Source organism: Triticum dicoccoides, chromosome 1B (assembly GCF_002162155.2).
Source record: "Triticum dicoccoides isolate Atlit2015 ecotype Zavitan chromosome 1B, WEW_v2.0, whole genome shotgun sequence".
Taxonomy (NCBI): domain Eukaryota; kingdom Viridiplantae; phylum Streptophyta; class Magnoliopsida; order Poales; family Poaceae; genus Triticum; species Triticum dicoccoides.
In genome coordinates, this window is record NC_041381.1 from 406,853,353 (window position 1) to 406,867,402 (window position 14,050).

Sequence of the window (14,050 nt, forward strand, 5' to 3'; positions counted from 1 at the left end):
TTTTTTTAACTTCAGAAAGCAAAATAGTTTTATAAAAAACCAATCTTGCACCTAAAATACCATTTTAACTTAGGCCATTGCTACAATTAACTTGGCACCAAAATAAAGTAGTATTTTATTTTTTTATAACTTAACAAGCATTTAATTTATTTGCTTTAGCTACTGTTTTAAAGTGGTTTAGGGCATTTGGACATTCTGGAAAAATGTTAGTTCACCTCCTATATTAACAAGTGATTATTGGACACAAGATGAACATTTTAGTTTTCATGTTTGAGAAGTTTTGTATTTCGACATTAACTTGGATTTGAATTTGAATTGGTTTGAATGCAAATGAGGACTAGCAACAGTAAGAGTGATGACATGGCACCATCAGCAGGGGATTACTGTAGCATGATCCTCGGGGTGTTACAAATCTCCTCCTCTACAAGAAATCTCGTCCCGAGATTTAAGGGGTGGAGTAAGGGGAAAAGACTCGGGAAGGACGGAGCTCATCACAATATAATTACCTGGGGGCTATCTCAGTGAACGTGGCAAGGAGGCATCTCTCGAGTTGAGATTCAAGAGATTCATCGATAGCAAGGTAAGAAGGTGTAATAAGAAGCTTCAATCGGGTAGGCAATCATTCGTTGCCTGAAACAGAGTGCGAAAGGAGTTTCAGAGCGACGGGGATAAGTATTTTGTCTGATACCAGAATAGACCACTAGGAAGGTGGCTCGTGATTTGCTTACGAAGCCAAGTGCAAGGAACAATTTTTGGAGAACATGAATTACAGGAGAGTCAGGTTTCGATCCTATGGAACTGTGGGTTATGGGCCCACCATGTGGGTTAACAGCAGGAGGGCACTAATCATTTTGCACGATCATGATATCAAGGCAGGTCAGAGTATAGCCTGTCAGTTATGTTGGCAACAACACTGGTACCAAGGGTGAGGGACGAAGAGAACCATTTTCCTGCTCGTTGGACGAGGCGGACCAATAGGCAAAGTTCTCGTCCATCGGTGGTTACCGGAATGTCATCAACAATAGTAACAGGGTCTTAGTGACAGAGTTGTGCACTGAGGTGCTTACTTAAGTAGGGATTTATCCCTGCTCAGACAAGTTAGATTACAAGAAAGGTGAAACAAAATAATGAAAAGGAAAATGTGATTATTATAATAATCAGACCAATGGAAAGAAAAGGTGTTTATACCCAAGAATTGGGGGTATATCCTTCCCAAGGGGAAGCGAAGCAGGAAATACATGATATGACAGCAAGTTCAAAAGCATTTAGATAAAGGGGGCAAGGGAAGAATCATGATATTACCCAAACAACGGTGTTTGGATAATAGATCAAGAAACATTCGGCAATGTGCTTCCAATGTTCTTGTTGATATTCGGAATACCTCAGTCATGCTTCGAGGTAGCATTAACATGGTGCTACAAGTAGGGGTTGTAGTTGAAAATCACAAGAAATACCCAAGGAAGAGTTGCGGGATTAGCAAGGAGTCCAAGGTATAACCAAGACATGATCAAACATGCGTTGGAAAGAAGACAAAGGGGTTGTCGATGATAACTCAAATCATCGAAGGTCAAGGATGGTATTCCTCACCATGAATTCAATTGTCATTTCAATGAAAGTCAAAATGTTGATGCTGATCACGACGCATTTGTCGAGAGGCTCTATGAAGATGCCATCGAGGAGCGATGCCATCAAGCAACAGGAAGGATGAAGCGAAAGGTTATTGAAACCACGAGTACGACACAAAACTCGATAACAAGCTTGTTGTTCATGGCAAAATGGTATAATGAGGAAGATCGACATAAGCTTAGCTCGTCGTCGAAGATTGTGCTCCGGAAAGGACCTGGTAGCACAGTTGAAATTTAGCACGGTAACAATACAGCTGATCAGGCTAGGAATGACTTGAAGGATTATTAAACTCGTAAGCAACAAAATTTACTTAAGAGTTATAGAATCGGAGTGTGGAATCGATTCACTTATCGGCGTTCTCGAGTGACTAACAACTCAAAACCCTGGGAAATATGAAATCGATGAGAAGCAATACCAAATGAAGACTCGTAGGGAGCAACACGGTTCTTTGTTATTCTCGAGGTACCGAAGGGTAATACTCGAAGGAAAATCAAAATAGAGGTTGCGGAGATGCATTGGTCTGTAGAAGACAAGTGCTTTAACTTGTCTGAGAAATGGAATCAAAGGGGAACAACCATGTTCAGAACCACGGTTGCAAAGGACCAAACATAGATACCATATGAACTTATAACAAGGGGATTATTATTATCACAAGAAGCTTCCATGTTAAGTTTCACATCGGGTCCATGGGCATGAACACAAAGTTCAAGGTCGACTCCCACTTCTTCAATGCATAACCTTTCATTCACTCGTTTTTTTTGAAGAAATTGTAGTGCAGAGGATTTATCTGCCGAAGTACCAGTAGAGTAAGACTCGTGAGAACTCTCGGGTTCACACGGATTATGGAAGGCATAAGTTCAACCCATCGGGGCATTTTTACGAATCTATAGAACCATCAACCAAGCAAAGATACGAGTTCAAAAGAAGAGTATCGGAGTCAAAGCAGATGATACAATTTACCGAAGGTGTTATGTATCAGGGAAAAACTCACAAGACTTTGGATGTGAAGGACACAGTCGGATAACAACCCAGCAATGGATCTGGCGATTCACGACAGAGTTGATGTGATTATCGGTAATCAATCAGATGAAGAAGGGGATGCAAAGGCATTGGCTTATAGAAACGTCTGAATGGTTCAATGCTTGGATACAAAGGAATTATGATTTCAAGACGAAGGATCGGAAGCAGAGGCTCTGATCAAAAGATGATAAGTTGAATAGACTTAGAGGTGCACCTGATCAAAACTTGATTGGGCAAGAACCAGCTCATAACCGGAGCGATGTCGGAGATGGAAAGAAAATTTCCAAGGATTAATTGGTGATTGCCAGTATTCGCTCACACGTTGAATCCATAGGAACAGAAGTACAACCACAAAGAATTTTAAAGGATATTGCTCGACATACGGAACTAATCGTAGTGCAAGCAGGCAAGGAGAATCAAGAGCAATAGGCTGCAGAGGATTTTCGGAAGATCACATAGTATTTCGAAGAATTTTGTGAATCACACGAACAACTGAGGATGAACGGATCCTCGGTGAGTGCGAGGAATTATCCGAAGGGGTGTATTCATGGGGCAAAGAACTGCAAGGCAGTAAGCTCAACGGATTCTTGAAGCAATAGAGAATTTTGGGGCATCTTGTAATAACAAGAGCATCGAGGAATGATTGTATGGACGGCAAGTGTATGTAGCTATCCATGGGGATTTATAGGTGGTAGAGAAATGCAATGGCAAAGGGCACAAGGGTCTCGGGAAAACATCGAGGAGTGTCTGCAGAATCTTCTGGCGAAGCAAGCGATCATCTGCAGTGAAGGGGCTCTCCGGGAGGAAGTGGTTACGAGATCCTAGAGTCAGAGTTAGTAAAATCTTTAACCCGAATAGAAGAGAGTTCAGAGTCCCAGAGTATAGACGAGGAATAAAAGATCCTAATACCACCCAATGGCGACGTGGGCCCGTAAGCCACACAGCCAATGTTAGTAAAAGTTTTTCAATGACTAGACTCAACTTCGGCCAAGGAGTTGGAAAGGGGGCTACCTACAGGCAGTCGGCTCTGATACCAACTTGTGACGCCCTCGATTCAATCGTACACTAATCATACACGCAAATATGTACGATCAAGATCAAGGACTCACGGGAAGATATCACAACACAACTCTAGACACAATTTAAAATAATACAAGCTTTATATTACAAGCCAGGGGCCTCGAGGGCTCGAATACATCAGCTTGAATACAAACGAGTCAGCGGAAGCAACAATATCTGAGTACAGACATGAGTTAAACAAGTTTGCCTTAAGAAGGCTAGCACAAAAGCAACATCGATCGAAAAGGCAAGGCCTCCTGCCTGGGAGCCTCCTAACTACTCTTGGTCGTCGGCGTCCGTCACGTGGTAGTAGGCACCCTCGGGGTAGCAGCAGTCGTCAAAGGCGGCATCTGGCTCCTGGACTCCACCATCTGGTTGCAACAACCAGAAAGAAGAAAGAAGGGGGAAAAGGGGGAGCAAAGCAACCGTGAGTACTCATCCAAAGTACTCGCAAGCAAGGATCTACACTACATATGCAACATTATCAAAGGAAGGCTATATATGTGGACTGGGCTGCAGAAATGCCAGAATAGAGAGAAGGCCTAGTCCTATCGAAGACTAGCATCTTCTCGAACCCACCATCTTGCAGCAACAGGAGGGAGTAGAGTAGCATAAAGTAAGTAGCAGTGTTGTTATCAACCTCGGCCGGAGATCCTTTCTCGACTCCCTGCGAGAAAGAAATCCCAGAGCCATACTATCCAATTATCATCACAAACAAATCCTCATCACCATCCAGTTCTCATTACAAGTATCCAGTTCTAGTTGTATCGATCGGGATACAACTCCAAGTGTCCGTTACCGTAGGACAGGCTATCGATAGATGTTTTCTTCCCTGCAGGGGTGCACCAACTTACCCACCACGCTCGATTGACTCCGGCCGGACACACTTTCCAGGGTCATGCCCGGCCTCGGCCAAACAATACACCGCAACCCGACCTAGGCTTAATAGAGAGGCCAGCACGCCGGACTAAACCTATGCCCCCAGGGGTCATGGGCCATCTCCCCGGGAACTCCTGCACGTTGCGTGGGCGGCCGGTGAGCAGACCTAGCTACCTCCCTAAAAAGGCAGGAGCTTACCAGTCCAACCCGGCGCGCGCCGCTCCGTCGCTGACGTCTATTAAGCTTCGGCTGATGTATACGACGCAGAACGCCCATACTATGCCCACGTGATGGTTAGTGCTATCAGGCCAGAGGCCCCTCGGATCAAATATCCAAATCGTAGTGGATTAGGAACGCGCGGTAACAAGCAGAGACTCACGAAAGATGCGACCCCGTTGCCCCGTCTCGAGGACTTGCGGCAAGGGCTAAGAATGCCCGGCCACGTATCGTAATTATCTCACGGGCACCTTCCAGGTCAACCCGTCTCCACATCACTTTCCAAGTAACAGTTGTAAAGTCCAAGTATCCGTGTGTCCAAACATCAAGAGGAAAAACCCAAGGAATCACCCTCGGTGGGTTCCACTCAATGTATTCATCAAGGTGAACGTAGAGGAATCACCCTCGGTTCACACTTGAGGGGTTGCACGACAGAGTCGTATCGGAAGTGGTTAAAGAGGAAATCACCCTCGATGACCACGACCGAATAGCTACACTACAGGGTTAATATCAGAAGTGTTGTAGAGGTCTCACCCTCGGCACTCGATAGTAACCCAGTAGTGTCGAGCAACTAAGGGGAAAGTGATGTGCGGTGTCGGGGCCTGGTCTTCGATCCCGTTGATCGGGTCTTCAATGATGAAGCAGGGGCAACAAGGACAAGGTGGGGGTCACTGATGGATCACTAACCAACCTATACTAAGCAGTTTAGGATAAGCAGGTAAGGTACAACAATAGGTACAAAAGCAGGCTATGCATCAGAATAGGAGCAAACAATAACAGTAGCAAAAATCTAATGCAAGCATGAGAGAATGGAATGGGCGATATCGGGATGATCAAAGGGGGGGGCTTGCCTGGTTGATCTGGCAAGGAGGGGTCGTTGTCGACGACGTAGTCGGTCACCGGGGCATCAGCGGCCTCGGGGTCTACCGGAGAGAAGAGGGGGAAGAAACAGTAAATACATAGCAAACAAAGGTAACACTAAGCATGACATGATGATACGTAGTGCTAAGCGGGCTCTAACGCGGTCCTAGAAGTTATAGGTGAAGGGGGAAAACAACCGGGAAGGTGTTCCCGGTTCCGGACCTGTGTCAGACAGATGACCGGAGGGGGAAAGTTCCATGTTCAGCATGCTAGGGGCATGTGACAGATGAACGGACCGCATATTCGGATTCGTTGGATTTTTTTGAGCAACTTTCATATAGAAAACATTTTCATCCGAGTTACGGTTTATTTTCTATGCATTTTCAAAGATTAAAGCATTTTCAGAAACTATTAAAAAAAACAGAAAAGGAAATATGATGTCAGCGTGACGTAGGAGTGACGTCAGCATTCAACAGTCCGGTTGACTGGTCAAAACTGACACGGGGGACCCACCTGTCAGCCTCTGTTACTTAACAGAGCTTATTTTAAACTAAACTGAGGTTATTAGCGGATGGGCCCCACATGTTAGTGGCTAATTAGTTAAACTAATTACTTTTAATTATAAAAAATCATTTTAGTTATTATTTAAGCGGTGGGGCCGGTTCGTCAGTGTCACTGTACCGCCATGTCAGCGTGTTGACTGGGTCAACCCAGTCAACGTGGCCCCTAAGGCCCATTGGCAGTGAGCCAGGGGTCGGGCCCGCCCAGCCACGTCGGCGGCGGCCGGCGTCTCGCCGCCGGCGACGTTAGAACGCGGCGGAGCCGCTCGGGCCTCGTCGGAAACGCGCTAGGGGCGGCCGTTTCGCGTGCGATTAGCACCGTTCGAACGCGCACACGACGCCGTGTCGGGTGGTGGTGGTGTCTCGCCCGGGGACGGCCGGAATAACCATCGGCGGCGAGCATGGGCGGCGGAGGCGTTCGGAGTCACGTCGGGAATGGGCTAGGGGGCACGAGAGGGTGAGAGGAAGGGCTGGTCGGGCTCCTGGGAACACCAGGAGCACGATGGAGGGCTCGGACGGGGGCCACGGCAGCGGTGGCCACGACGGTGATGGAGCAGGGCGACGGTGAGCTACGGCGGTTGCGGCGAGCGAGCTAGAGAAGGGGGCGGCCTACGCGAGAGAAGGGAGAGGGGGAGGAGCTCACCGAGTGGCTAAGGAAAGCCGGTGACAGATTAGGAGCAGCAGAAGGTGGCCGGAGTTGGAGGAGATCAACGGCGGCCGAGGCGGAAGGGGGGTGGCTCGATCCGCGCATTGTGGAGCTCCCCGACTCCCGTTCGTGGATGGAGACGAAGCAGACGACATTGACGGAGACGAGGGACACGGCGGTGAGGCGAACGGGGTTCGGTGGCCGCGGGGACGGGCGAGGCACGGCGGCGACCGCATCGTGGAGGTGGAGGAAAGGGGATCTGGGGAGAACCCAGAGGGGAGTGGGCGACAGAGGAGAGCAGGGGAGTGAGTGGGGCGCAGGGGAGAGGACCGAGGCATCGGGAGCGTGGAGGCCTTATCCTCCCCCTCGTCGTCGACGGCGAGGCGGTCCGGGGCGACCGCGCCCCTGTAGCGACGGGGTCGGTCGAACAGGGAAGGCGACCCGGGGTAAGGTGGGCCGGCCAGTGTAATGGGCTAAAGCCCAGGGAGGCAGGGGGCTCTGGGCTGGCTCGGGTAGGTTAGGTGGGCCGGTCCAGGCGGGTTGGGTCCAGGGGGGGGTTGTTCTCTCTCTCTCTCTCTTTTCTTGGCTTTCTCCCTTTTTTTAACTTCAGAAAGCAAAATAGTTTTATAAAAAACCAATCTTGCACCTAAAATACCATTTTAACTTAGGCCATTGCTACAATTAACTTGGCACCAAAATAAAGTAGTATTTTATTTTTTTATAACTTAACAAGCATTTAATTTATTTGCTTTAGCTACTGTTTTAAAGTGGTTTAGGGCATTTGGACATTCTGGAAAAATGTTAGTTCACCTCCTATATTAACAAGTGATTATTGGACACAAGATGAACATTTTAGTTTTCATGTTTGAGAAGTTTTGTATTTCGACATTAACTTGGATTTGAATTTGAATTGGTTTGAATGCAAATGAGGACTAGCAACAGTAAGAGTGATGACATGGCACCATCAGTAGGGGATTACTGTAGCATGATCCTCGGGGTGTTACAGTTGAGATTTCATACACTTATAGCTCTTAGTGCATCCGTTGCATGGCAATCCCTACTCCTCGCATTGACATCAATTGATGGGCATCTCTATAGCCCGTTGATTAGCCGCGTCGATGTGAGACTTTCTCCTTTTTTGTCTTCTCCACATAACCTCCATCATTATATTCTATTCCACCTATAGTGCTATATCCATGGCTTGCGCTCATCTATTGCGTGAGGGTTGAAAAAGCTGAAGCGTGTTAAAAAGTATGAACCAATTGCTCGGCTTGTCATCGGGGTTGTGCATGATGGGGGCATTTTGTGTGATGAAAATGAAGCATGGCCAAACTATATGATTTTGTAGGGATAAGCTTGCTTTGGCCTTGTTGTTTTGAAAAGACATGATTGCTTTATTGGTACGCTCAAAGTATTATTGTTTTTATGTCAAATGATAGACTATTGCTTTGAATCACTCGTGTCTTAATATTCATGCCATGATTAGACATATGATCAAGATTATGCTAGGTAGCATTCCACATCAAAAATTATTCCTTTTTATCATTTACCTACTCGAGGACAAGCAGGAATTAAGCTTGGGGATGCTGATACGTCTCCGTCGTATCTATAATTTTTGATTGTTCCATGCCAATATTATTCACTTTCATATACTTTTTGGCAACTTTTTATATTATTTTTGGGACTAACTTATTGATCCAGTGCCCAGTGCCAGTTCCTGTCTGTTGCATGTTTTATGTTTCGCAGAATATCCATATCAAACGGAGTCCAAACGGGATAAAAACGGACGGAGCTTATTTTTGGAAAATATGGAAAATTCCGGAAGAAAAATCCACGCGAGATGATGCCCGAGGTAGTCACGAGGTAGGGGGGCGCGCCTGACCCCCGTGGGTGCGCCCCTACCCTCGTGAGCCCACCGTAAGGTGGTTGACACTTATTTTGCCGCAAGAAAGCTAATATTCGGAAAAAATCACGGCGAAGGTTTCACGCCAATCGGAGTTACGGATCTCCATATATACACGAAACTGTGAAACAGAGCCAGAACAGAACGCATAAACAGAGAGATAGATCCAATCTCGGAGGGGCTCTTGCCCCTCCCAAGCCATGGGAGCCAAGGACCAGAGGGGAAACCCTTCTCTCATCTAGGGAGAAGGTCAAGGAAGAAGAAGAAGAAGGGGGGCTCTCTCCCCCTTGCTTCCGGTGGCGCCGGAACGCCGCCGGAGGACATCATCATCACCGCGATCTTCACCAACACCGCCATCATCTTCACCAACATCTCCATCACCTTCCCCCTTCTATATCTAGCGGCCCACTCTCCCGCAACCCGTTGTACCTTCTACTTGAACATGGGGCTTTATGCTTCATATTATTTTCCAAGGATGTGTTGCAATCCTATGATGTCTGAGTAGATTTTCGTTGTCCTATCGGTGATTGATGAATTGCTATGATTGGTTTAAGTTGCATGTTTTATTATTGGTGTTGTCCTATTGTGCCTTCCGTGTCGCGCAAGCATGAGGGATTCCCGTTGTAGGGTTTGCAATATGTTTATGATTTGCTTATGGTGGGTGGCGTGAGTGACAGAAGCACAGACCCGAGTAAGTAGGTTGTTTGTGTATGGGATAAAAGGGGACTTGATGCTTTAATGCTATGGTTGGGTTTTACCTTAATGAATCTTTAGTAGTTGCAGATGCTTGCTAGAGTTCTAATCATAAATGCATAGAATTCCAAGTAAGGGATGATATGTTAGCTTATGCTTCTCCCTCAAATAGAATTGCAATAGTGATTACCGGTCTAGTAACGTAGTCAATTGCTTAGGGACAATTCCACAACTCCTACCACCACTTTTCCACACTCGCTATATTTACTTTATTGCATCTTTATCTAAACAGCCCCTAGCTTCTATTTACTTGTTCTTTATTATCTTGCAAACCTATCCTATCACACCTACATAGTACTTCTAGTTTCATACTTGTTCTAGGTAAAGCGAACGTCAAGCGTGCGTAGAGTCGTATCAGTGGCCAATAGGACTTGAGAGAGAGTATTTGTTCTACCTTTAGCTCCTCGTTGGGTTCGACACTCTTACTTATCGAAAGAGGCTACAACTATCCCATATACTTGCGGGTCATCAAGCTCCAGGGGGCCCATGAGACAGGGGGCGCGCCCACGGGGAGGGGGCGCGCCTCCCCACCCTCGTGGACAGGGTGTGGGCCCCTGGTCTTGATTCTTTCGCTAGTATTTTTTATATTTTCCAAAAGTTATATCCGTGGATTTTCAGGTCATTCCGAGAACTTTTGTTTTCTGCACAATAAATAACACCATGGCAGTTCTGCTGAAAACAGCGTCAGTCCGGGTTAGTTTCATTCAAATCATGCAAGTTAGAGTCCAAAACAAGGGCAAAAGTGTTTGGAAAAGTAGATACGTTGGAGACGTATCACTGGTCTGGTACATAGCATCACATACTTTATAGAACCTATGACTGAGGCATATGGAATGACTTTCATTCTGTTTCTATCTTCTATCGTGGTCGGGCTTTGAGTCTTACTCAACTTCACACCTTGTAATACAGGCAAGAACTCCTTTTTTGACTGATCCATTTTGAACTCTTTCAAAATCTTGTCAAGGTATGTGCTCATTGAAAAATCTTATCAAGCGTCTTGATCTATCTCTATAGACCTTGATGCCCAATATGTAAGCAGCTTCACCGAGGTCTTTCTTTGAAAATCTCCTTTCAAACTCTCCTTTATGCTTTCCAGAAAATTCTACATCATTTCCGATCAACAATATGTCATTCACATATACTTATCATAAAGGTTGTAGTGCTCCCACTCACTTTCTTGTAAATACAGACTTCACCGCAAGTCTGTATAAAACTATATGCTTTGATCAACTCATCAAAGCGTATATTCCAACTCCGAGATGCTTACACCAGTCCATAGATGGATCGCTGGAGCTTGCACACCTTGTTAGTACCTTTAGGATCGACAAAACCTTCTGGTTGCATCATATACAACTCTTCTTTAAGAAATATCCATTTAAGGAATGCAGTTTTGACATCCATTTGCCAGATTTCATAAAATATGGCAATTGCTAACATGATTCGGACGGATTTAAGCATTGCTACAGTTGAGAAAATCTCATTGTCGTCAACACCTTGAACTTGTCGAAAACCTTTTTGCGACAAGTCGAGCTTTGTAGATAGTAACACTACTATTAGCGTCCGTCTTCCTCTTGAAGATCCATTTATTTTCTATGGCTTGTCGATCATCGGGAAGTCCACCAAAGTCCACACTTTGTTCTCATACATGGATCCCATCTCAGATTTCATGGCCTCAAGCCATTTCACAGAATCTGGGCTCATCATCGCTTCCTCATAGTTCGTAGGTTCATCATGGTATAGTAACATGGCTTCCAGAATAGGATTACCGTACCACTCTGGTGTGGACCGTACTCTGGTTGACCTACGAGGTTCGGTAGTAACTTGATCTGAAGTTTCATGATCATCATCATTAGCTTCTTCACTAATTGGTGTAGGAATCACTGGAACTAATTTCTGTGATGAACTAATTTCCAATTCGGGAGAAGGTACAATTACCCCATCAAGTTCTACTTTCCTCCCACTCACTTCTTTCGAGAGAAACTCCTTCTCTGGAAAGGATCCATTCTTAGCAACGAATATCTTGCCTTCGGATCTGTGATAGAAGGTGTACCCAACAGTTTCTTTTGGGTATCCTATGAAGACACATTTCTCCGAGTTGGGCTTGAGCTTATCAGGTTGAAATTTTTTCACATAAGCATCGCAATCCCAAACTTTAAGAAACGACAGCTTAGGTTTGTTGCCAAACCACAGTTCATACGGTGTCGTCTCAACGGATTTTTGACGGTGCCCTGTTTAACGTGAATGCAACTGTCTCTAATGCATAATCCCAAAATGATAGTGGTAAATCGGTAAGAGACATCATAGATCGCACCATATCTAATAAAGTGTGGTTACAACGTTCAGACACACCATTATGCTATGGTGTTCCAGGTGGCGTGAGGTGTGAAACTATTCCACATTGTTTTAAATGAAGTCCATACTTGTAACTCAAATATTCACTTCCACGATCAGATCATAGAAACTTTATTTTCTTGTTACAATGATTCTCCACTTCACTCTGAAATTCTTTGAACTTTTCAAATGTTTCAGACTTGTGTTTCATTAAGTAGATATACCCATATCTGCTCAAATCATCTGTGAAGGTCAGAAAATAATGATACATGCCATGAGCCTCAACACTCATCGGACCGCATACATCGGTATGTATTATTTCCAATAAGTCGTTAGCTCGTTCCATTATTCCGGAGAACGGAGTTTTAGTCATCTTGCCCATAAGGCACGGTCCGCAAGTATCAAATGATTCATAATCAAGTGATTTCAAAAGCCCATCGGCATGGAGTTTCTTCATGCGCTTTACACCAATATGACCTAAACGGCAGTGCTACAAGTATGTTGCACTATCATTATCAACTTTACATCTTTTGGCATCAATATTATGAATATGTGTATCACTATGGTCGAGATTCAATAAACCATCAACATTGGGTGTATGACCATAGAAGGTTTTATTCATGTAAATAGAATAACAATTATTCTCTGTCTTAAATGAATAACCATATTGCAATAAACATGATCTAATCATATTCATGCTTTAACACAAACACCAAATAACATTTATTTAGGTTCAGCTCTAATCCCGAAAGTATAGGGGGTGTGCGATGATGATCATATCAATCTTGGAACCACTTCCAACACTCATCGTCACTTTACCCTCAACTAGTCTCTATTTATTCTGGAACTCTTGTTTCGAGTTACTAATCTTAGCAACCGAACAAGTATCAAATACCCAGGGGTTACTATGAGCACTAGTAAGGTACACATTAATAACATGTATATCAAATATACCTTTGTTCACTTTGCCATCCTTCTTATCCACCAAATATTTGGGGTAGTTCCACTTCTAGTGACCATTTCCTCTGTAGTAGAAGCACTTAGTTTTAGGCTTAGGTCTAGCTTTGGGCTTCTTCACGGGAGTGAGAACTTGCTTGCCATTCTTCTTGAAGTTCCCTTTCTTCCCCTTTGTCCTTTTCTTGAAACTAGTGATCTTGTTTAATCATCAACACTTCTTGATTTCTAACATCATTGATTTCAGCATCACGAAGAGCTCGGGAATCGCTTTTGTCATCCCTTACATATTATAGTTCATCACGAAGTTCTAGTAACTTGGTGATGGTGACTAGAGAACTCTGTCAATCACTATTTTATCTGGAAGATTAACTCCCACTTGATTCAAGCGATTGTAGTACCCAGACATTCTGAGCACATGCTCACTGGCTGAGCTATTCTCCTCCATCCTTTTAGGCGAAGTACTTGTCAGAGGTCTCACACCTCTCGACACGGGCATGAGCCTGAAATACCAATTTCAGCTCTTTGGAACATCACATATGCTCCGTGGTGATCAAAACGTTTTTGAAGTCCCGGTTCTAAGCCTTAAAGCATGGTGCACTAAACTATCAAGTAGTCATCATATTGAGCTAGCCAAACATTCATAACATCTGCATCTGCTCCTGCAATAGGTCTGTCACCTAGCGGTGCGTCAAAGACATAATTCTTCTGTGCAGCAATGAGGATAAACCTCAGATCACGAACCCAGTCTGCATCATTGCTACTATCATCTTTCAACTTAGTTTTCTCTAGGAACATATCAAAAAACATAGGGAAGCTACAATGTGAGCTATTGATCTACAACATAATTTGCAAATACTATCAGGACTAAGTTCATGATAAATTAAAGTTCAATTAATCATATTACTTAAGAACTCCCACTTATATAGACATCCCTCAAGTCATATAAATGATACGTGATCCAAATTAACTAAACCATGTCCAATCATCATGTGAGATGGAGTAGTCATCAATGGTGAACATCTCTATGTTGATTATATCTACTATATGACTCATGTTCGACCTTTCGGTCTCCAGTGTTCCGAGGCCATATCTGTATATGCTAGGCTCGTCAAGTTTAACCCGAGTATTCTGCACGTGCAAAACTGGCTTGCACCCATTGTATGTGAACGTAGAGCTTATCACACCCGATCATCACGTGGTGTCTCAGCATGACGAACTGTAGCAATGGTGCATACTCAG